This window comes from Pomacea canaliculata, linkage group LG3 (genome assembly GCF_003073045.1).
Source record: "Pomacea canaliculata isolate SZHN2017 linkage group LG3, ASM307304v1, whole genome shotgun sequence".
In the NCBI taxonomy this organism is placed as follows: Eukaryota; Metazoa; Mollusca; class Gastropoda; order Architaenioglossa; family Ampullariidae; genus Pomacea; species Pomacea canaliculata.
This window is the reverse complement of record NC_037592.1, coordinates 32,352,094-32,377,625: the sequence shown is the minus strand read 5'-3', so window position 1 is coordinate 32,377,625 and position 25,532 is coordinate 32,352,094. Positions and strand designations below refer to the sequence as shown.

At 40.0% G+C, this 25,532-nt stretch overlaps 1 long non-coding RNA gene and 1 other non-coding gene across 2 annotated transcripts; both read left to right on the top strand.

Annotated features, from left to right (window-relative positions):
* LOC112560044 lies at positions 1 to 25,532 on the top strand. Its single transcript, XR_003098465.1, has 6 exons — positions 1 to 316; positions 813 to 997; positions 3,675 to 3,903; positions 6,603 to 6,768; positions 7,355 to 7,467; positions 21,332 to 25,532. It is a non-coding gene; the product is annotated as an uncharacterized LOC112560044 (long non-coding RNA).
* LOC112560937 lies at positions 8,098 to 8,203 on the top strand. The gene has a single exon (XR_003098631.1). It is a non-coding gene; the product is annotated as a U6 spliceosomal RNA (small nuclear RNA).

The window sequence follows — 25,532 nt, the reverse complement described above, 5'->3', positions numbered from 1 at the left end:
GTCACTGTAGTCCGTGTCCGCACCGTGGGGGAGCTCTGTGGCTTGGGCATCCCGCAGTACAGTTTCTTGGTGGGGCCAAGAAACCAAACACTGGCGTAAGCGAGAAAACAACGGTCCCAGAACGAAAAACTTGGTGTAAGACTGGTGCACCGATCTCCATCTGTCGCCTGGAAGGGACCGTTCTTAACAGCCGGAGAGTAAGCGCCGGTGGAGGAAAGGTTTCCTCCCGGCCTTCCGCTAATCTAACATCGTCCTGCTAAACACCTAGGAGGCGGCCGCATGCGCAAGACCGAGACGTCCTGCTTGTAAACTGTTGGTACTGTAAAAAACCATTTATTTTCAATAATAAATAGACTTCGTGGAAAGAAGATCAGTGGGACTAATTAGAATAGAGGACTTGGGAGGGTCTCAAAGACTTTAATATAAAAAGGTTGATGTTTCATCAAGAACGAACATTTTGTTTTATTCTTCATCAGTGACAATATTTATGAGAGTCGATTTTATTGTTAACTTTATGTGGGATGAATGATAACATATTGGTAATATATCTTGTGTGGCGAATGAAGGAGTGAATCTATGAGTGTGGATACTTTGCCTTTGTTTCATTTGACATTGTATTTGAATTGAATAATTATTCGTGCCTCTAAGAAGGTACGCCCACCCTCAAGCGATCAGGATATTTTGGTTTGTGGAAAGAATGCGCGTGTCCGCGGACGGTCCGTGACAGTAATGTCAGCTTTTTTTTTTAATTTTTTTAAAAAAAAGCCATATAAAGCCTTCTGCAACTTGATAAAACTAAAATCATTTTTCAGTAACATGAGGTCCAGGAGGGCAAGGAGATAACAGCACCTGGTAAACTAATGAAGAGTACAATAACCAACTGCACCGAAGACGGAAATCGCGGTTTCTTCTGATGCTCAACATCAGTGTGGAGTGCACACACACCATACTCCAGCGATCTTAGATGCCAGGCATGAAAGATACATTCTTCAAGAAGGTAGAGAGAAAAATTGTAGTAAATGTCAGTAAATAACGGTTGGCCAGTTGACAGCAAACCCTGTCATTGTATCATACGTCAGACTGTCAGTATCCTAAGAATAATAATTGTCATAGCTCATAATATGAACAGCTCCTAGTTTTGATGAATTTGTGTTCACTTGCTCGTATTATTGAAAGATATATTGCCAAACTTTCTCCTAGCGCAGGGATGCACAACCTACGGCCCGCGGGCCATATCCGTCCCGCGACGCGGTGCCATCCGGCCCGCGAAACTTCTGCCCACAGTGCAGGAAATCGGCATGTTAGTAATAAAAGAAGAGCTTAAAAAACGAAAAAGAAAAGGAAGAAGAAGTATTTATCCCCACGTAGGGGCGTCTCCCAATCTTTTTTTCGATGGACGAACATTTCGATTCAGTGCTCCGACTTGGTGTCTCTACGATGAGGCCGGACATTCAGAAGTTGGTTTCGGGAAAACAACTTCAAATATCCCACTAATTAGTACATAATTAATGGTAAGAACAACTTGTTTCTAATACAAAATGGTATCTGCTCTATTTTTTTTCCTTTTTGTATTTTTGCGGTGAAGTGGCCCGCGACACGGCTGTCCGAAATAGATATGGCCCGCGACACGGCTGTCCGAAATGGATATGGCCCGCAGGCCGAAAAAGGTTGGGCATCACTGTCCTAGCGCATCTGTTACATTTCTGATACAGTACAACACAAACCGAGCAATACCAATTTCACGACAGTGCGAGCACAGTGCGAAAGTTGCCTTAGTCGAGCATCCACTTCGCAAGCCTGCAGCTAGTTGACCTTGACCTTTTGACGGCTACAGGTCACGCACGTGGCATCTCCGCTCGCAAGCGTGTTGTCACCTCCGCTGCCCCATAAACTGAAGGAGTAGAGTTTGTAATGGAATGGTTGCACGTGCGCACGTCTTTGCAGACACCGCGCTGTCTCCCCTGCTTACATGTGTTCTCTCTGTGTGTGAATTAAACTGAGCATATGTTTGCTCGCGTGTTTAGGAGCACAGGATTTGCATTTTACAAATGGAATATAAATATGGAGGCAATGGACCAGGAATAATGATGTTTAAAGGCCGATGTTCTTGTGGGCCTTTTTTAAATGTTTTTGCCCGCGCGAGGAAAGGTAGGAGTACACGCGGTGTACAGCTATAACGGTTACTTGCCCCTATAGTTACTACATCGACAGGTGGGCGGGGTACAGGTACACAAACACTGCCGACTGTCCTAGCAATAAAACGTCTAGCTCAGCCGACCAGTACTTGCTGTTGGGTCTGAGAAAGGTGAGGCGAAACGGCTTCTATCTGCTGTGGTTAGGACTGACAAATGAATGTTTTGTCCATGAAGTAAACAAAGAGAAAGAAAAATAAAAATGAGGATGAACAGCGGACTTGACACAATCATATACAGATAAATGAATTTAAAAACAATTTATTTTTATTGTTTTCATCTCATTATCTTTCTGTACATCTTTCTGTACTCATAAGAGGGGATAATAATATTTAACATGTTCAGTTCATTTGTCCTGATGACTGACCTAAAGTACACCTCGGTTTGAGTGCAACGTTCCTACTTTTACAAATGACCAACAATTATAATTCGCGGCTGCGACAGTGGCCCCCACGGTCTTTTCTTCGCTTGTCTAACCCGACAATTATACCGGGTGGAGGTAATCGGTGCTTGCGTCTTCCTGAGTTGAGGAAACTGAGAACTAGACGGGGAGATGACATGTACAATCAAAAGGGTTAGGACCAGTTTTAGCACCCGTGGTTTTCTTTATGTACTTCCTTGAGAGAAAAAAAGAGAGAACACGAAATGAGACAAACAACCCAAATGACACAAAAAAAAAATGGTAATGGAATTTTTAAACTTAGTTTTTATTCCTCACGTTTATTTTATTTGTTCTTTTCATTGTCACTGGTGACCGACAAACGGCACTGCATCTGGGTTCGGGTACAGTGTTCGTACTTTTTGAACGACGGAAGTTGGTACCAGTTCACGCCTGTGACACAGTACCCATCCGCCATCTGCAAAAGCGGTTTTTCTCTCCAGGTATCTCCTGTCTCTCCAAAGTCTAGCATTTTCCAATATCACGTGTATATGCTATTGCATATATCTCGATTTGGGGAACAAGCCGCCTGTCCATTCCCGATGCACTGCATTACCACCGGACTCTGCTCAGTAATGGCGCAGTAGTCACTTGTAAGCTGCCTGTCACCTTTGATTGTCTGCAGTCTCTTAGAACAAATAGCTCCTCCTTTTCCCACACTAAATCCACCGTCCCCTTAAGGGGGTGGAGAAGGGATGAAAGCGGAGCGACAAAAAGGTCTGTGGGATTGGCTGGGGGTGCGCGAGACCGATGATGTGATAAAAAAAACAAAACAAAAAGAAAGCAAATCGGACTTCGCGACAAAAAAAAGATGGCGAAACGAATTTTGTCTACAGCCAGTTTTTATTACAGGCAGGGTTAGGGCATCCATGTGTGTGACAAGTGATCGTTTATTGAGTGCATTAGCAACCTCTGATCAGTATATAATTAATCAGTAGTAAAGACTGCTGCTGATCGATATACATGCGAATATCGAAATCAAGACAAGATAGTTTCAGTAAAATTATTTCTCCCTCATTCCTGAGACTGTGTGTATGCCTCAGTCCAGCTAACTGCAAGTGTGAGGTGCATCTGGGTGAAACAGCTAACATGGCGACCACCTTCGACTGTTCACAAGCGGTTAGATTCAGTCTGCATTGATCTAGTCTGCAACTCCACGCCTCCTTCCATCCTCAACCACCCTCACCCCGCCGCTTATGGCGGGAAAAGTTGCGCCAGACGCGCGCTTCTGCGGCTGCAGCCTGACTCGTTCTCTCAAGCTGCTAAGGGCAGGTAGGTAACAATTTGTGATGTTTTTTCCTGCCATACATCTTTTACAGTTGATTTTGAAATTGTATCCTGGGTACGTCCAATTCCTATTAGATTATAAGCGAGGCGTCTGATATTTTTCGCATTATTAGTTTTTGCAGAAAAAGTTGTTTTTTAAAGACTTAACGCGTTGTCTGCATAAGATGGAGGCGGTAAGGGTTTGTTAGGGAAGGGCGTTACGTATAATGTATTAACGGCTTCGTCCTCGCGGAATTGACTGTTTTATTGTCGACTGGTGATTGTGAATGATGACGAAGTCTTAAACTTCATAAACAGTAATCAGTTTACATGTTTTTTAGATCCTGTGTGAGACAAAATTAATCTTATTACGTCGGTGCAAAAATAGTTCTCACAAAACATGATCTCTTAGTTTTCTGTGGTAAAGATAGTTGTATCCTAATACCAAAATAAAAGTAGTAAGAAAAAAATATGAAGAGCTTTTATTGCACTATTAATTTAATGACTGCAGTGTAATACAAACTGGTTTAACAAAATCAGTAGAGTGATGACGGCTTTCTGTATTCCTTTCTTTAGAAGCATTTTCAAATTTTTTTTTTTTTGCTTCCTAAACCTTGACTTCATCTTCCTGCCTGATAACCCTGTAGTAATTAGCGAGCTCAATTTCTTTACTGAACTTAAAGATGAGCATCTACGACAATCAACCTTAATTCTATTCAATCAAATGTATAAAATAAAGTTTATAATCAACACTGTTTGCTAGTTCCATCTATCCCAGCCACATTTAGTTATGTCAGGTGATGGTTACTTCTCAGAACTATTCATAATAATTAACAGTTCATGATCACCTTCGAAGGCCTGGTACCGGTCGAAAACAATTTTGTTGCGTTTCACGGGATAGCGCGATTTTTTTTTTTTTTTTTTGTATCGGCTATTTAGCCCTTGAATAAAGTTTCAAAAAATGGTTTTACTGCACTTGTCACACTATCGGTTGCCATGGAAACAATCCAAAATGGCGCCCAAACATTTTAAAAAGCATAAAACTTCGTCAATTTTGTGAGTAGACTGAAAATTCTGTTTGAAATAGTTACCTAAAGGACAGATCTATATTTCTATGAGGGGGGATTTCGCAAAATCGTCTTAGTTTTTTATAAAACACTGGCCGGGTAATTTTAAGAAATTTTGAATTAAAACGGTGTAACTACCAAACTACTAAATATTTCTGTAAAAAGCCCTCATAAAAATGTGAACATTTGTATGAAGAAGAACTCAACCAAATTACAGGTCTGTATCTCTTGTCGATATAGAGTTATACCCTTTTGAAGTAAACAGTCTATAACTGAAACAAGAAACTGAGAAAACGAGGGGAAAAAACTGAAAGCTTAGTAACTACTAATCTACTAAATATTTTTTAGACATCTCTCACGGATATGTTTAGATATGTATAAAGAAACCTTCAACCAAATTTTAGGCCTGTATCACATGTCAATATAAAGTTAAAAGGTCTTTAAGGTAACAAACTATAACAGAAACAAGGAACAGAAAAAGTGAGAACAGAAAGTTCAAGCTTAGTAACGTTTTTTTCTAAGCCTTTCGTGTAATTTACCTGTTGAATGAAAAATATAACCATCTTTCAATGTGTTACTACATATAACTTTAACATAACTAATAAAATTAATTATTTTGTTCACTTTTAGAAAAGTCAACATGGTTGTGTTGTGTACCAAAATGTTGGCTAGGCCTCAGAGAAGTACACAGTAATAAAAAAAAAAAAGGTGTTTGCAAACATTGAGCAACACAGTTAATAAGTTTAGTTACATAGAAGTTCAGTGTCCACGAGCTTCATGGTTTTTGCCATCTTAAATTTGGTCTTTTGCTATCTAACATTTAGTGATATGCTATCTCACATATTGCTTCCAATTTTTTGGGAACCTGGGTAAAGCTCCAGCTGTCTGGCCTTCTAGGGGGCTGACAATGATGTGCTCTCTAGACGCTGAATGGCTACAAACATGACTAGATAGCATTTTTCATTCTATTTGTTAGGGATGTTATACATAATTCTCTTCACACATTCTGTTTGTTACATTTGGTTTGAGGAAGACAATCAAACCCCCACCCAACGTTTGCTATCTGTGCAAATGATGTAAAACTCTGTTTCCTTACATTCCAGACACAGTACATAAATAACTAGCATTGCTAGCATTTGCAAGTTCACTCATATTTGTAAATGTCCACATCTAGTCCTGATTACTGCCGAGATTTGCAGCAGAAATGAAAACTTTGCTGTATGTTCGAGATGCTTATCACATGACTGATGGTGATTTCAACAGCTGAATTTGGTTCACTAAGTTTTTTTAGCTGCTGCAACAGTCTATGAATGTCCTCGTGGTTTTTATTCTTTTGCACGTGGTATTTTGAGAAGAAATGAGCGTCTGACATTCTCTCTAATTCTGCTCTCGGGATAAGTAAATAGTATATAAGTAGATGTTTTTATTGACAAAATATACATATTTCTAGATAGTTCTATGAGAAACCACTTGGTGAGTGAGTAGAACAGACTTCGAACTTTCACAATATGCTATTATCTGAAAATGGCTAACAAGTAAAATTTTTGACAGTTTTATGGCCAGTGTCTGGCCTTAATTGTGAGCATTGAAAGTAAGAAGCATAATAAGTGGTATATTTCATTTGTAACATTTTTGCAGTGAAACAGATTCAGGCTAAAGTGGACTTGATGAGACAGCCTGAAGAATTCAAAACAGTTGAAGAAGATAAAAGGACACTCCAAGAGTGGTCAGTTTTGATGTACAGACACCACAGAGTGATTGTGACCTGAGATCATGTGGTGGCAAGTGACTTCCTGGGAAAAAAGTTAGTGACTAGACAGGGCTAGCCCATGTTACTAATGGAATAATGGTGATAATTTGTAGTACTTCAAATGTAAATAGCATTATTATTAGCATTGTGCAAATACAAAATCTGAGTGTATTACCAGCATTCACTGTTTAAAGATAGCAAGGCAAGCTTTTTTCTAGGCTTTATTTTTAAGTGTTGGTCACAATATTTGTATATTATGTAGGCAAGCAATATAAATTGTGGCCCTTTAATAATATTTTAATGTCATTTTATTTGTAAGTTAGCTCTTGAGATGTGTTTGTCTTTTGACCTGTGTCTTAACCAGCATGCCAGTGACACATTAGGATGTAACCATGAGCTTGTATTGCTGGACTGCTTGTATATGATTTTTCCAGTTAACTGCTTAAACGAGGCTGGTGTATACAAAGCTTCTGGTTTAGTCACATTATTATATAAAAATTAGGTTCGCTGAGACTAATGGCAGAGAACTCTGCAAAAGGCTAACCATTGGTCTCAGCAGACAGACAGCAGTCCACCTATACATGTCTGTGCTGTAACAGTTTGTTTCATAATTTCAGATTGACTTTTTCTTTTGTTGTAGGCTCCCAGTTCATGCATCAAGGTTTTCCATTGGTTAATCTTCTGGCTGATCCTGACATGGTCAAATTTTCAATTCCTGGCCTCCAAAATGTAGACTACAGGAAACAAAAATGTGTATGTATTTTAATGTATTTAACACTTCAAACAGAAGTAAAAGTCGTTTTGCATTGAAATTATTAACCAGGAATTGAAGCTTCCAGTCTACAGAAAATAATTTCAGTTCACTGGTCTAAGGGAGATAATTATTTGCCTTCTCTACCTTGGTATTTAAAGAAAACAAAAAAAAAAAACCGAACATTTGCAATTTTGACGCAGCTTATCTATTAAATCGATTTTTGAGCATACTTTGATGCTGGAGATAAGAGATATATTCTTACTTAAGCTTTTTTATTTTTACTGATTAGATTGGAAAAATTTAACAGGTGTATAAAATGTCATTCGAGTTCCTTTATGCAAGGGACATAATTTCTCTTTTATGCCCTCTTTCCCTGTATTAAGGGGAGCCTATCAGTTCATGTTTCCTTTTTTCCCCCAGATTTGTTATTTAAAACTAAGTATCGGTAAATGATGTGCAGTTTCGATTTTGGAATTTCAAACAAAGGTACTTGATACAAATACCTATTTTTACATGTGTGGATTTGTTTTTGCAAATGTATCAAAATACTTGGGCTCATTTATGAAACCTATACTCTGCTCTATGCACAGGGTTACGGGTATTTCACAGTTCCTATTGGATTAGAGGGTGTACTGTTCACGCAGTACATATACTAAAATTGGAACGATACAGAGAAGATTAGCATGGCCCCTGCGCAAGGATGACACGCAAATTCGTGAAGCGTTCCATATTTTTTTTTTTTTAATCGCTACTTTTTTCTCCGAATGCTTAATATGCAGGAAATATTTTGAAATAGGCTTCCGAGCGTGCAGCTTGGCAAATTAAGGGTATGTGCGCCACATGCTTCCATTGAAATGAATGCAGAAGTATCTTGGACTCCACAAAGAGAACAAGACTGAAAAAAATGTGGTTTGTTAAGAATGTTAGCCATCCCCCACATGCCTATGTGTGCTGTCATGAAATGTCATTGTAAAAATATAAAACTAAATGTCCAGTCCCTGTTGTTTTAATATGTCTTGCTAACTTTTGTCTGCCATGTAACTACATTTTCTAAATTCCTGTTTACATATAAAACTGAACTGCTTTTATTAGGCCAATGGCACGTTCACCACTCGTGTCAGTGTAGCAAAGAGCAAAAGAGCGAGCAAGACTCTAGAGGTCCATCTCAACAGAGTTTTAACTGTCATAGCTCAGATGTGAGTACTGACTTTGAACAAAGAGGATAACAAGAGCCACCAGTGCTATATGATAGCTAGAGGTCAGGCTGCGGTCATAGCAACTCCCTCTTTAGGGGAGCAAGTGTGGCTAGCCTTGGGCCAGTCTTTGTTCTGGTGATCATGTACTGGCAATACACACACAATCAGGCACACATGCTTTGTTGTTACTTTGGGAAATAGAGCTTGAAACGTGTCAAATGTGCAACTTCTCTCATTTCAAAAACAAAATACAATGAAACGCTTGAAGTATACATCGGTTTTTCAAATCCTAATTGGACAGATTTTTTCACATGAAGAGATTATGGTTATTGGCTATTTACACCCAGAGCTTTTGTGAAAACAGAAAATATGTACACATTTATTTATAGATGTTGCAGTTAAAACATTTTTCTATATTTTCCTTGGGGATGCTTCAAAAATGTGTGTATTTTCTTTCAAAATACTAAATGTAGCCGTAGATTTCAAAATAACAAGACTGCCTTATTTGCATTTGATGGAGGGGACATGAGTGAACTAGAGCTGTTCAAAACGTTCCAGAAATTGAGTTCTTACTCGTTTCTTATAGAGGAGCTGTTCAGATTTCTTAATATAATTTTAATTTCCTCTACAATGACCAGCCTATCATTAGCATAAGGTAACTGCTTGATTGACAACAAGGTCTTTCTTACATTTCTTTCTCTCTTTCCTGTAATAGTTTCTTTACATGTGGGACACACCTTCCTTTGTACCTTTTTTGCAATGTAACCACCAGTGTAAGTTAAATTATTGTCCTCAATATAGTTCCTTGGCAGAATTGATTAAAGCAAACGGAAATTTCACAAGTTTTGCATAGTTCACATCTTGCATTAAAAATCACTGGAATGCACTGGATACTGATGTTGCTCAGCATCAAGAGAAAGTGATCTCTGTCTTTGATGCAGTTGCTTCTTTCACATTGCATGATGAAACCATCATCCGCCATCACCTGGCGCAGAAAGAACCTAAATTGCTGGGGCTTGGATTATCTCAATGACCTCCTTTTCCTTGTGTTACATAGTTTAGTCTGCTCATGTGGAAGAATTTAACCTCACTCTTTGGCCAAGATCATTCCAGAGTTGAAGCAGGCTTTGTATAGCAATTTTCCAACCAATCATGATGAATTGCTTTGAAGTGTTGACAGCCATGACAAAGTTTCATGCAAGAACTGTGTGACCCGACTTGGCATCACACATAGGGTGGCTGCTAAACTTGCTAAGGTTGTATGCATTAAACATTTGATTAAACCGTTTAACAAAGTCTCCGAAATCGTGCTTCACACAGTGCACATGCACAGGGGTCACAGGTAACGCATGTGCACACGCACAAGCTGAAAGAAGATATCTTTTTATACTGACTTCGCTTTGAAACCTGTCCTGACCATGTACTTTGTGTAAGAGTAAGTGTATGTTGTGTAAGTGAGCGCATCTCTTAGATATGAATATGGGTGCATTAATTGTTTATGATTTTGTCAATGAATTATGTTGAGCGCTATGAGAAAATCTTTGGAAAAGCGCTTTATACATTATTTTTACTGTTCAATTCGACCGCTGTATATGCATTTCACTGTATGACTAAATATTCACTAGTATGACGGTATCACTTACTCCTATACTCTAGATCAGGGGTGGGCAATTAATTTTCCCAAGGGGCCGCATGAGAAATTGGGATGGTTTTAGAGCGGGCCGCGGGCCGCGCCTTGCCCAGGTCTGCTCTAGATGATGATGATGGGGTTTTATAATGCGCAAAATCCGTATCATGGAGAAACGCTCAATGCACCGAAATTTTACATAAAAGTACACCAATAAAATCCACATTAGCAGCTGCAGAAAACCAAAAGGAAAGTTAGTATCAAACGATCCGACGGCTTAAAAGGACCACAGTCGTGAGAGATCTGCTGCTGCAAAGCGCATGAACACTACTCACAAACACAGGTCCACAAATCAGGAGAAGGAAAAACAGGTGTTCGCATGGGCATTGTAGGAAAAATGAAGGGTAAGATCATCAGGTGCTTGGCCCTGCAGTACAGTCTTCAGTCCTCTTGACGAGTGCTGAGCTACATGCACTGTGGTCGTATCTCTGTGACCTGTATATAGCTGATAGACACAGACCACACTATCAAACGTCACGATGACCACCTCTGATGACGATAACTCATTCATGTTGACAGTACAATATTACAATGATAGTACAGCGGTAGTGGATAAACAATGAGACAGGTACCATGACACGTGACAGAACACACGAGATATAGTCGGATGGACGGAAAGGGCAACAAGCCAACAATTGCCAGTAACCGGGTGTTGGATATACACAGTTCAAAAGCTCAGCATGAAGTAGTTCAGTGTTATAGTTCGGTCTCTACTCCGTCATGCTCTAGATGTAGCTCAAACGTTCTGCAACAGTCTAGGCCAGACCTGGGCCAGGGGCGGCCCGCGGGCCGGATCCGGCCCACCCGCCACTATAGATACTTTATATGCAGTATTGGGTAAAAGTGAGTTAACTATATTAGTTCGGCCCTCTAGAACTATCCCAGTTTCTCATGCGGCCCCCTAGGACAATTGCCTACCCCTGGTTTAAGCCGACGTAGCAATGACTTCATGATTTTTAATTTATTTATATAGAAACGCCTTCAGATCGACAGCTACAGTTGCTCGATGTTGCTATATATGTGACGTTACTCATGATTAATTTCATCGCATTATCTGAGCTGAATCGTAATAGTATATCATATCATCAGTAAATATCTACAACAAAGTATTCATTAAGGAAACTAAAAAATTACAGGTCATACAGAAAATGATTTTAAGTACAAAACATTTCAAGTAAACATGGATCAAAAGTTTGATTGAAGGACGTTTCTTCTGGTAAATAATAAAGGTGTTTTGCTTATCGGAGGAAGAAATCTTTTTTTAAATATTTGAAATCAGGATACATGTAATGAATTGCACAAACCTAACATGCATCAGAATCGCATTTTACCTACTGTCCATGACTCATTCCTATCTGAAGCGCTGATAACATGCTTTTTCGTAAACATGATCATGCACTAGATACAAATCACGTTTATTTATTTAACCACACTTTGATCATGCATGAGCATTCGTATGATGTATATCATGGGCCACAGTTTGGGTACACCATGTTTGCACACGTCCTTAGCAGCTTTCGATCAGTAATTATTGAATAAATTCCTTTTTCTCTTTCAGTAATTTTACTTTAATCAACGCAGATATTTTATTACAAAGCCTACTTTTTTAATAACAAAAAATTGCAAGAACACAATAGCAGAAGACGCTCATGCTCTTACATAAAGTCTGGCTCGTACCAGACATTCTGACGTCGAGAGTTATGCCCTAAGGCGGGAGGATGTCTTCTCTACCGTCCTTCACTCGCTTACAGCCCGACCCCCTCCCTTCCGTGAACTTTTCGCACTCGGGAACTGTGTCGGTGACAGGGTCCGTGACAAAAACGCCATGACCTCCAGCACCCCATGTACTCCTCATCACATCCGCCATCCCAGTTCGAGCCATTCTCTCCCGCCCTCAGATAGTATGTCAAGGACCGCGTCGCTGACCCAGTTCCCGAGATGAGGGGCAAGGGGAGGAGTCGGGAGACAGCGACGAGTGACATACAACGTGGAGTTTGATACCTCGGTTGAGAGAAAGGTGAACGCCGTCACATCTTATGCAGCCTTGACATTATTAAAGAATGGATTGTCTTCGCTAGCAGAGTTTATTAAAAGGATTGGTATTGCTTAAAGAGACGAGTTTTATAAGTTGTGTGTTGTTTAGCAGAATAAGTGCAAACTTTATGTAAATATATAAAAAAGTGGCCGACAAGCAGACGAAGGTTTTGTTAGTCTGCACAGATTGTGCCATTCAAGGCCGAAGTTTTGTGTCCGGAGGAAAGACAGTGGTATCGCCCGTGCGAGGGAAGGTAGGAGTACACGCGGTGCTGACTATTTGTGTCCAGTCGTCTCAAATTACTACTGTACCCGGACAAAGGCAGGGTAGAGATCAGAGGCACCGCCGAGTAGCCTGGCCATAAAACGTCTTCCTTACCCGACCATTGTACTTGCCGCAGGGTCTGAGCGCTGAGGCGAAACGACTTCTGTGTGAACCTACTGTCACAGGCTCTAATTCCTAGCAATGCAATGTCTTTCTGAGCTGAGTACTTGGTGTTGGCGTTTACAAAGCTGAAGTGAAACGGTTTCCAACTGAACAAACTGTCAGGGTTAGGACTGAATGTATTCTCCACCAACAAACAAAACTAGAATATACAAAGCAGAGAAGAATGAGCAGCGCAAATGACACGAACATAAAAACAACTGAATTTTCAAACAAAATCAGTGGCTGGAGGCACTGTGATACAGATTGATACATAGCAAAGCAAAATCACCAGTATAACAATGGAAGCACAGAATTTAACACTATTACTCATCCTTCAATTGATATCACTGAATAACAAACATGTAAAGTGAACAAGATAAAAATCAGCTGTAACATACGAGTGGGTCTTGCAGTTTTAGACTGGAAGGAACATGTCTATATAGACAATACATTTATCGGTGTGGAGCTGTACCGTGGTAACAACAATTCAGTTTTGAAAGTACAAACATTGATGGTAAATTATTATCTCATTAATCAATGATGGTTGGAATTTGTTATTTAAATTATATTATTAATTTCCAAATCTTCATCAGAACTACTGTCTGTTTCAATTAACATATTTTCCTCGTGTTCGGAATCAAATTTGTATTGCTCAACGACACATCTCCAGATATCCTCTACTAAATTATAAGTTTTCTTTTGTAAAGTGCGTTGTCCAAGCTGTCTCCGATTGTGTTGTACACTTGCTTTGTTGTAATTGGAAGTAGAGTCTCTATCAACATGTTCATTCCAGTCTAAAACAGCGAGACCCATGCGCATGTCATAGTGCATCGGGCTTTTAATATGAACACGCTTAGGCAGATACATCAGACATATATTATTAAAACTTTCAACATAAAATGTGTCCCTAGACAGCACGTAGTCCTCTGGATGTTTATACAGGACATGGCCTTGTAGAAAGTCGCTCAGCAGCTTGACAGCAGCAGGATCAGTCAGCACTATTAGAGATGGTATATAGAGCGATTGCCTGCAAGGTGAGCCTTGGTTACACTGGTCATGGATGTTTTGGAAATGTGTAATACATCCATCCAACAAGTGCCTAAGTCTCACAGGGTCGCCATCGCAATGATCTATACACCAGTACACATGATCTCTGACCGCTGCTGTCTTGTCGCTGAGCTGAGGATGCACGTCTTGCCGATGTTGACTCTACTACCTTGCGCCAGTTTTTTCATCCCAGCTTTGATACTCTTAGCGACGTGCCACCTCTCGTTGATGTTTCTAACACCTTTATTTTTTACTAACTTATTTATTGTCACGTTACGATCGTGAACGTGTTCATGAATTCTAACGCCTGACTCATTCATACTTGCATACATCCTCTCACATCCCACTGCCTCGTGCCGCTGGGTGCACACGTCGTCCTCTTTGGTGATGTGCTGGAGGTTTACAACCTTGTGAGTCGACAGTCCTAAAGTAACATGATCAGTGTGATACGAATTTTTCCGACAAGCGTGCCGTGCATCTGTCATCACACTGATCCCGTCGGCCACAGGAGACTGTTCTGCTGCAAGTGCAGCTGCGACGGACTGGCGCTTCAAGAAGTCAACGACTGCAGAAAACCGTGGCAGCCGTTTTCTCAAAAATGCATCATTCACATATCCCAAATGGGCAAAATTAGAATTTTTTTTATATTGAATGGGGATGATCCCCGACGTAATGTACGCAAGGTACATTCTTTCGTTAGCAAAATAACTGTCACCTAGTGGGGACGACGAGCTCCAGATGACAGCAAGCACCGATGACCTCCACCCGGCACAATGGTCGGGTTAGATAAGAAGAGAAAAGACCGTGGGGGCACTATGTTGCAGTCGTGAATTGTTGGCCATTTGTAAAAGTTTGAACATTGCACTCAAACCGAGGTGTACTTTAGGTCAGTCATCAGGAGGAATGAACTGAAAGTATTAAATATTATTATCCCCTCTTATGGGTAAAGAAAGATGTAAGGAAAGACAGTATGTTCAGATAGAAGCCGTTTCGCCTCACTTTTATCAGACCCTACATCAAGTACTAGTCGGCTGAATATAGTTTGCAACTGAAACTCGTTTAATTTATTTGTACAGTTTCAAACACCTTCGATCCCCCTTCATCTCATGATTTACGTAACATTCAGAATCCACTGAATGTCACTGAGCTGAGGGCGCCACGTCATGCCGAGGTTCGCTTTTCTACCTTGCACCAGTTTGTTTTTTTTTTATCCCAACTTTTATCAACGTGCCACCTCTCGTTGATGTTTCTTACAACTTCAGTTCTCACTAACTTATTAATTGCCAGGTTACGGTCGAGAACTTCCTCTTGAATGATGGCATCTGAGGCATTCATACTTTCATACATCCTCTCGCACCCACCACCAGGTGCTCCTGGGTGCACATGTCATCCTCCGTTAGGACAACCAAAGATGATCAGCACATGTCCACGCATTTTTGAAATCTTCACTTTGAGCCAAGAGGTGCACGAGACTGAATGTGTATGCACGTGACCTACAATGTTATTCACCTTGTCGTACTCACCAACAGGCAAACATGGACCGTGGGGCCGCTGTTGTAGATGGTGAATGGGCTCTGTGTTACAGGTGTGAATTGTTGCCTATTTGTAAAGGTAGGAACATTGCACTCAAAACAGATATACTTTATGTCAGTCACCAGGGGAAAATATTGAATATTATCATCCCTTATGAGTGAAGAAAGATATAGAGAGATATAAACAGATAGACGAATGCATTCAAAATAAAGTTTCAAAATGCGGTTGTCTTTGTGTCATTTCCGCTGTTCATCTCTTTCTCCCTTATTTTTATTTTTATTTGATGGAGAATACATTCAATTGTCGGTCCTAACCCTGACTGTATGTTCAGTTGCAAACCGTTTCACTCCAGCTTTCTAACCGCCAACACCAAGTACTCGGCTGAGAAACACGTTTTATGGCTCGGTTTATCGCTTGCGATCTCCACCCTGCCTCGGGGCCAGGGTAGCAATTAGGGAAGACTGACCGCTGGTACTGACCCCGTGTACTCCTACCTTCCCTCGCACGGGAGAAACCATTTGAAAACACGCCCATTTCGACTTCGGCCTTTCAGGACAAATTCTAACGTTTGATAAGTTTTGTTCGTTTTTAGAAACAAATGGTTTTGAATTTTAGGGACATGAAATACGATGCTCATCATGCTGAGCAAAGTCCAGACTTTTCTTATACACGTTGGAACTTTATTAATGGCGCTTCTTGAAGAAATATTTTCGTGCGCCTTCTTAGCTTGTAGCAAATCATAACGCAGCTCCATTGCCATGAAGTCCAGCCATTTGCCAACTCTTTAGACCTTACATATTTGGGGTACAGGTTCAAATTGTTTACATGAGTACATGGTGCTTCACGGAACCGCATGCACACGCGCGTGCGCGGACAGTGGCAGTGTATAAAAATAGTTTAAACTGTCACAAGTGTATTTAATGCGACAAGTAGCTACACAAAATAAACCCAAGGCTGTCTTCGCTTAATGTCTAACCCGAATATGTTACTCGATCCTAATGTATCCAGGATATACTGTCTTGGCAAATGTGGTTCAAGGACATCTCTAGATCTGACCTGAGGAAAGAAAACCACGTGATTCGTACATTTAAAAAAAAAGTTGTGAACAACTGATTTTAAACTTGTTCTAGGTTAGTGTTGTGGCGTGAAAACAGTTACATTTCTAACTTTAGCTAATATTTTTCAACATCGACTCAAATGTAGATGGGGCCTGTTTCTAATTCTGCCACTGTTGTTTCACTGTTGCAATTTGTTTTTAAATGAAACGGCTTGCAGCGTTACCGTTGCACCAGTTTCGAAGACCGAAGGAAACTCAATCGGTTGTTCAGTTTCTGTCATGTCAGTAAAACTCCATAATATAAAGCATACATGCTTTATTGAATTAGAGGAAGACTGCTTGAGGCTCATGATGGTGTGCTTGGGCAAAAAGCAGGGTGCGGCAATGGGCGGCGCCATGTAAACGTGGGCTGTACTTGCTACACGCCGCGATGTGCTGTAGCGCTGCTACAAGTCGTAGCCCTGTAGGTAGCTTTCCTTACGTGTAAGACATTTCAATAGTCACTCGTCCCTATTACAGATCATTACATGTTTTCTTTAAACACCAATTTGTTACACACACCCAAGGGTGACTTTTTAAAGGAGTACTCAACGCAAAGCTGAAATTAGGTTAATATCCTTATCTGATTATATATTTTAACCTGTTTTGCTACTTCTACAGTTTATTACATGTTTCAACTCGTTCAAGTCCAAATTGAAATAAAAGGTCTTTCTTTTCTTAATTTTGAATAAATTAAACTTTGCAAAAATTCAAGGTATGTATCCTCCTATATGTTACATTATTTTATCGGGTACAACATGACCACAATTTTCGTCTGTCGAGTTTTTAGGCCTTTACCATCTGCAGACCAGATCATATTAACTTTTCTGCTGCCTTTTTAAAATTTACTGTTGCGACAATTTGCAGTGGATTTTTTTTCACCCTTCTCATTACATTTAGGTCTAAACTCGTTTTCAAGACTTGTGCTGCCTGTTTCAACCCCCAACACGGCGACCCATGTGAACTGTATGTCATCTATAGGCCTTGTTGCAGGGACAAAGTCGTGCTCATATTTTCAGAAAAAGAAAAAGGGATGTTTAAAACAATGGTGTTTGTAGACAAGTCAGCAATGTTCAAAGCTGCGATAATTTTTTGCTTGGGTGGGGGGCGAGAACAATTTGCTCGCGCTTTTATTGTCATCTCGGATAAACTGGACTTGGAGGTAGGTGAGTGAGTGTGCTCATGAAGATCGTGCGTTGTCTTGCAATTTTCAAAAACAGCCGAGCTACAAAATGTTGCTAAACCATTGGCCTCTAATCAGAAGTAGGCTGCAGTTTGATTGGCTGTTGTTTTTGCGACAATGATCTGGTGATGTTGATTGGTGGCTTCAGTTTAAATTTTGTACCCTGCAGGGAAGGAGTTGAGGGTTATGTCATTCCCACGACGTCCCAAAGTAACGGTGGTTTAGGGAGTAACATATCCCTTTCACAGAATTTATCGCCACAGTTATTCGCCAATATCATTGTTGTGGTGCGAAAGTGCTGAGATTAGCACCCAAAAAATGTAAAGCGGTTTTACACGTGGATTCAGCCATGTGCAGTGCCTTTGTTGTAACATGGACGCATTGACAGTGCTGCACGTTACTGTATCTTCGTTTTGTTTGGCGGGTTCGATGTCTTGTTTCAAAAAAGAAGACAATGATGAGGACAGTGGAAATAACGATGCTATCCAATTACACCATGATAAATGTAAGTTATTGCTATGTTATCCAGTTTACGCCACAAATGTCAGTCCCATCTATCCCTCTTCCAATTTTATACAGGCTGCGTACTTCACCGAAGACTGACACTTGCTGGCTTGCCCTCCAAGATGTTTGTCTGTTAATCAAGATTAAAGATTTTTAAAGTTGTAAACTTTTGTATAATACGACGTTGAATTTGTATATTATTATAAAGTTCGACGATTAAGCAAAAATGTGCGAATAAACCAATTAGAAAAAAGTTTTTAAATTGGCGCGCGTGAATAGTTTGTGCTCTCACAATATGGATGAGCCTCGAAGTTTGATGTTCTGGAGCCATTTAAAGGAGTTTGAGCGACCGAACATTGATCAGTTATTTTTTGTAACTGTCAGCTGCTGTTAATTGTTACAAAACATTTTAAAGTTTCATAACACCGAAAATAAGTGACAAATCTCATTGCAGGTAGAGAACATCACAATATATAGGCGTTATATGTGTGAACCGGAGCTTCACGAAAACACTTAAAATACATTTTTGAAAAGTCAAAGCTTTATTGTTTAATATATTGGGGGTACTTGACATGTAGCACAGTTCGAATAGCTACGGGACTTGTAACTTGTAAGACGATTCAACACAACTTCGTGGTCAAATTTTTCGTTGGAAATAACTACTCCATATTTCATATTTGAAGTTTTTTCATGTGCTGAAAAAATACAAAACAAAAAAATGAGTTTGCGGCTTGCAAGTTAATGACTTGAAAACTGTTAAATTTGATTTCAGGGTTCTGCAAAGCTTTGTTTACTCCAATTTTATGAAAATTTTTAAAGGTTAACTGGCTTTTCCTTGCACACACCCACACATTCATCAACCTCGCTTTATGTTGTCACGTAACAGTGTATTGTTTGAAAACAAAAACTCAAGTGCTAGTGGGAGGCCCCGAATGCATGTAGACCGGAGAAGGGGTTGTAGCGCTAAGCGTGAACAGAGCGAAAAATTTGTATGCATGCGAGCCCCGAAAAGTTGGCCTGGCGGCTCTCGGTGGTCTCGGGGCTGAGTAACTCGCTACTCGTCAGGAAAAATGGCGGCCTTTGTGTACAATGGCGACAACGTCAATTGTTGAGACGAAATCGTTTGTTTCGTGACAGATAGCCCCCGTTTGAAATGGTTGATGACTTAGAATAGCATTGCAAAATTCATTTAAGAAGAGAACATTCTAGCGCTGACCGCTGAAGTGGCATGCGAGATTGCTGTCACCAATCGGCAAGGTACATTCACATCTTTACTACAAGTGGCTATCGCTCTACGATATTTTGCCACATCAAACTTAAAACAAGTTTGTGGAGAATTCACTGATGTAGACGAATCGACTGTTAATCGTACTGTGGCGAGAGTCACCAATGGTTTCCATCGGCGAGAACCTAACAAAATTTCATTGCCGGATCAAGGTTGTGCTGAAAAGGCAAAGATATCGGGCCTATGAATTTCCAAAAGTAGTTGAGTTATCGACAGCAACTAGATTCGTATTCAGACTCCAACGGAAAATAAATTAAAGTTATATATAATAGTAATAATTGAGTTTGTATAAGTGTAGATGAGCATCACACACGAAGGATTGCCAAACAAACCTACAGTCAAATAAATACATGTATGCAAGAAACATGTAAACAAAATGAGACCCTAGAAATGAAATGATTTACATACTTTTAAGCGATGGATTTCATTATCTGTTTAACTCTAAAAAATGTGCTGACCAACGTACAGATAATTTTATCACCTTACTATACTTAAAATCAATGCCTATAAGTTGCATTCTTTATTGACATTAACAAATAAAAAGACCCTTATTAGATGAGCTCAGTTTGTTATTACTAAGGACAGTAATCTAGAAGAATTAAGAGAATGTGTATGTGTCTGGATGGGGGAGGCTTACATATAATAAGCAAATAGTATGTGTTGGTGGGGATAATATATACATATCAGCAAATATGTGGGGGGATTTACACATATTAGTAGATGTGTGTTTCTGGGGCATTAGATAAATATGCTTAAGTAGATGTGTGGGGGGTTACAAATGTATACATAAGCAGATACAAGTGTGTAAAATTTTGTTATATATATATATGCAAATATGGGTGGGTAAGATGTGTGTGGGAGGGGTTACACATATATAAGCAGATACAAGTGTATGTGGGATTTTATATACATGCAAATATGAGTAGGTGTGTGTCCAGGGGTTGGGGGAATTGGTGTTTTACGCCGTTCCAGCAACTGAGGCTATATTATGGCAAGGCAGCCAGCTCTGTAAACAGATGCCATGTGCAGAGAAAGAACAGCGTGCCCGAGACAAGAAATGAACTCTGGGCAGCCAACCTTCACTTTATTGGTGACAGGCGCTAACCATTGCACCACCGGACCGCTCCGGGGGGTGGGGGGAATTGTATATGTGTGTGTATATGCAGATATGAGGCTGTGGTGGTATATATATGTGTATACAGACACAAGTATATGTGTGGGTTATATATATGCAAATAAAAGTAGGAGGGTGCATGTGAGGCATACATGAATAAGTGTGTGTGGAAGGGGGATTTTATATATATGAGAGTTTTTGTGGAAGGGGGTATTAGATATGTATATGAGCAGATATGTGTGTTGGGGGGTTTATAAACACATAAGCAGACTGTTGGGGCGGGGGGTATATGTATTTATGCAGACACGAGTGAGAAGGGGGGTGTGTGTCTGGGGACTTATAATTAACTTCTGGTTTCAATAATGTTTGTCATTTGTTAAGTTCATTATATTTTGAAGTCACGAATTGAGCTAATCTGCTGAGGATCGTTTTATTTTTTTAAGTTAATGATGACTGGAATTTTTAAGCATTTGGGTTGTGAATAAAGTGGTAAATAATTTTTACGCTGGTCATCAAATTTTTCATAATTAAATAGATAATGGAGGAATTCATCCCCTATATACCCTGTTGCAGAGTCTATATAACCTTTCATTTGTAGAGATATCAGTTTACCTATATTTATTCACTGGAAAATAGTTACTCAATGACCTAAATTTTATGAAAGGGAGCACATAAATCAGGCAATCAGAAATGAAACATTCTAATGATTTTCTTCCTGCTAATGTTTTAGCTTAATTTGGTTTTCATCTATTTTCAGATTTGAGGACTTCATTGTTGAAGTTGCAGTTCTTAAGATCTGCATGTGGATCCTTGCACAACAGGTTTAAAGTAAAACCACCAAGAGCAGGCCTCCAAAAGTGACAGATAGTGGTCCAATGAGAACAAGTAAAACCAGAATTGGAAAAAAAAGACAGTAAGTCAAATCAAAGTGTTGTGTTGGGATTTTAAGAAATCCCTTTATTTCCAAGCATTCTCTCCTACAGGATTTGGTGACCTACTGTTGACATGTTGAACATTATATTTTGAGCAGTTTAAAGCACTGTTTTTTTTTTTTTTTTTAAATATAAAGCAGTGATGTATGTGTCATGTACAGACCACTACAATTTGTGAGCTTTTGATGCTTTTATGATGAGATCAGATGAAAGTACATGAAGTTGTACAGTGTAAATCAGGATTAATAACTAACCTCAAATGTATGTTCCAAAATGAAGGGAATTTTTTTTTTTTAAATAGCTATTGTGATTTTACTGTAGGAACATATTTTAGGGCCTCAGAAACTAAGAGCAAAGTCCTGTTACATCTTAAAAATGATAAAATAGAAGGTAGCCAATATTTTGCACTTGATTTTTTTTTTTTTTCTCCACGTATTCTTGATATCGATAGCCCTAAAGTTTAACAATTCCCTATTTTGTGGAATTGACACATTACTAGAAACACCTGTATCTTTCAAGCTACAATAGATACAACCACAAAGTTTAGCAAGATTGTTCAGGGTTATGTCATTACTTGCATTGCTATAGGTTTTAAATCTATCATTAAACATTACAAAAAATTGATTGGAAGAGATAGATTTTTTAAATATAGCAAAACAACATCTATACATACATTCGCTCATTTGCTGCAAGTGTGAATTAAAAATCGCATAACTGAAATATGAAATTTTGGGTCACAAATTTACATGTCGTTTAGTTTAGTAGGCCCTTCAACCACAAGTGTGCGCCCTCAAAATGAACTTGGGAAAAGATGACTTCTGGCTAAAACAACTGCAGATGAAATAATGAAATAAATCTGGTCGAGTGGGCCATTTAAATACATCAGCATGATGTGCATTCTCCATAAAGTTCACCTCTTCCTCTGTTAATCACAGCTACAACTTCCCCATAATCTTCTACATAGTAAACAACTGTGATTTCTCTGGTGGTTATGAAATTTAAATCTGCCTCAAACTCTTATTTTTCTTCATGTGGTTTCATCTTTATCTGAATCTTCAAAGTAATGTGGATCATTGCATAGGCACTTTTGATGTTGGTGGTCCCTTAGAAGTGGTAGGTGATCAAGTGCCTCTGTATCAAACATCTGCTGTAGTCTTTTCACCAGCAGCAGAAAAGGCCCAGTTACCTGCAGCAGAGGCAATTTTTTTTCTGTATGACTAATTTTTTTAGTTCTGCATCCATCGATGGGTGCTTTCAGACTGAATGGTAGTATATGTCCGTAGAGCGCAACAATGTCTGCTATATTGCTGCAAGGGCCATATGGGTTGAATGCATGCATAATTTTTATCACTTTTCTTCTTCTCTTCATCTTGTTTGTTCTATTGGTGTTGTAGTTAAACTTCTTTTTGCTTTCTAATGATCTTGTTTTCCATTATCAGATACTGTTCTCGGCAAGTCAGTGACAAGTGAATATATTTTTTTAAATCTGTGTGGATCTTACACTAGCGCAACAATGCTTAATTTGAAAATACTGCAGTTATGTTGATTGTAATTGAACTCTTTAAGATCAACATATCACTTATCATTGATATACTACTATTCAAATTTTAATGGCTGGTGAGTGTCGCGTACCATTCGAACCGCAGCTGAGCGCAGACCACACAAGAACGACAAAGACAAAATTCACGTTAAAAAAAAAAATTAAACTACGTAAAATAATGCAAGAGAAACCTCTTATACATCTCTAACACTTACATTAAAAAAATAGATTAGAATGAACAAATGAAAAAATAAATACAATAAAACAGTTGCCCTGTGCACAGGCGAAACAAAGTAATCATAAAGAATACACACCACCCGCACGTACTGCGGGGTAGCAGGTCAAGTGTCCACTGGGCGGCAGCCCGCCCTCTGGCCCGCGTGCTGCCCCAGCGCTAACCCTTACCCCCCTCTTCCTCTCCTCCAGCTGGCCCCCGCTCCCTCCTCTCGTCCAGCCGTGCGTACCGCAAATGCGCGGGCGCCTATGACGGGCGGGCCGTACCGGAGCGAAACTTGAGTGAGCGCCCGTGGTCGCACGCATACCTCCTCTAGAGGTAGTACGCCACTGGCGCAAAGATGGCCGCTATGGTTGTAGAGTTTAGGCGTGTCAATGATATTCACGGTGGATCTTCTAATAAATAAGTATTTTGCAATAGATAGATATATACGACGACAAAGAAGTGTATTAAAATTCATCGTCACGTCTTTCTAGAGATGTAGATTAATTTGCCTTCGATCTTGAAACTACGAATCTGGACCACAACAGAAAGTCTACTTGTCGTTTGTTGTTACGTGATATGCTTGACTACCGCATTGTTCTTTCTTTTTAATTCTCATGGACTTTTTCCTCTTTAGTTGCCAAATGAATGCTACTAGAAGTATATTGTTTGGCGCTGCAATAGATTGCTTCTATTAATTCGTCGTCGTTGTCAAATATGTCCCTGTTCTCTATTTCGCTGTCAGCTGCCAATTTAACAGGCGCCCATGGTGGGCGAAGGGTATCACAGGCTCTCACAGGCGTGAGTGAGCGCCCGCGTTACGGTACGCAGGGCAGGTACGAGGTATGGGTAGGCCGCTGGTCACGTGTCCACGCGCGGATGTGGGATGCAGGGTAGACGGTTTACACAATGGTGGACAGTAGAAAATGACGAAAAGGCGACAGGAATGTGTAAAGACGATTAAAAAGAACATACAGTTCGGCAGCTGAATGCAAGCAGCATTATCCTCTCAGACTCAGTCAGGTCACTTGGATCAGTCCTTACAGCATGATAGAAATTCTCCTTTACCTTCAGTCATCTGCGAAGTATTTACCACAATTCAAAACGTCTTCGAGCAGAAGAGAAAAGCAGGTGACACTTTAGACGAAAGTTTGGAGGGCAGAAACTTTAGACGAACGGGTTGACGATGCTGTTTACGTTTAGGAACAGAAGAGCGGTTATACACAAGTTCATTCTCCATCTCGCCATCTCCAGACGATATTCCCAATCACCATCACTAATAAGGTTTCTAGTCTGTTCTCATGACCTGAACACTAGCTGGAATTTCACTCCCGAAGACAGAGGTCGGGCAGACGACACTTCTTTTCTAATATTCACTCGAGACGTTACTTTTTAGCATCAAGAATCTTCACCTGCACTGCTTTTTTCCCCAAAAAACATAAACAAGAAACCAGTTTTGCGTTGCATGACGTCAGATCGGGACGCTGGAGCCAGCTGTGAGAGTTGAGTGCCATGTGAGGACCACTGCTCCCGTCTGTCCCAAGGGACATTGCTGCAGGAAAGTCAAAGGTGCTACCTCTACATAGACACCCCAGACACTCTGTGGCGTATACGGTGGTTATTAATTATAGTAATTATAGTCGGATGGACGGAAAGGGCAACAATTGCCAATAACCTGGTGTTGGATATACAAAGTTCAAAAGCTCAGCATGAAGTGGTTCAGTGTTATATTTCGGTCTTTACTCCGTCATGCGGTGATGTCATCAGTGACGACAATGTACAATGACGTAGAAACGCAGCAGACTGAGTACTGAAGCACAACAAAAATAAATGTTGATAAAGTATAAGAAGACCACATAGCCACAACTACTGTCTGTAGGCACCACACTCGGAGAAAATTCACTCGCAGATCAGTATATCACAGAGATTCACATAGACCCATACGATCTGTCTGAAGCAGAACGATGACAAACAATCCACTGAACGAAGGGGAAGATTAACTGTAAAGAACGGTCGCCACTGATCATCTCCCACACAACAGAACCAAAACCGAGGTCACTAGAATGGAAGAGCATCATATCCAAACTGCCGCAGCTAGGCACGCGTCAAATTAAAGTTGACAGCGAAGCCTAGGGAAGCAGCAATAACCCATCAGGCAAGACCGAAGACAAAGTAAGTTCCACCCATCCGCCATCTTCCTACGTCGCTCTTTTCTCTTTTTCTGTGAGAAGTGTAGTGACAGGTAATTGTAAGTACCGATATTTTAATT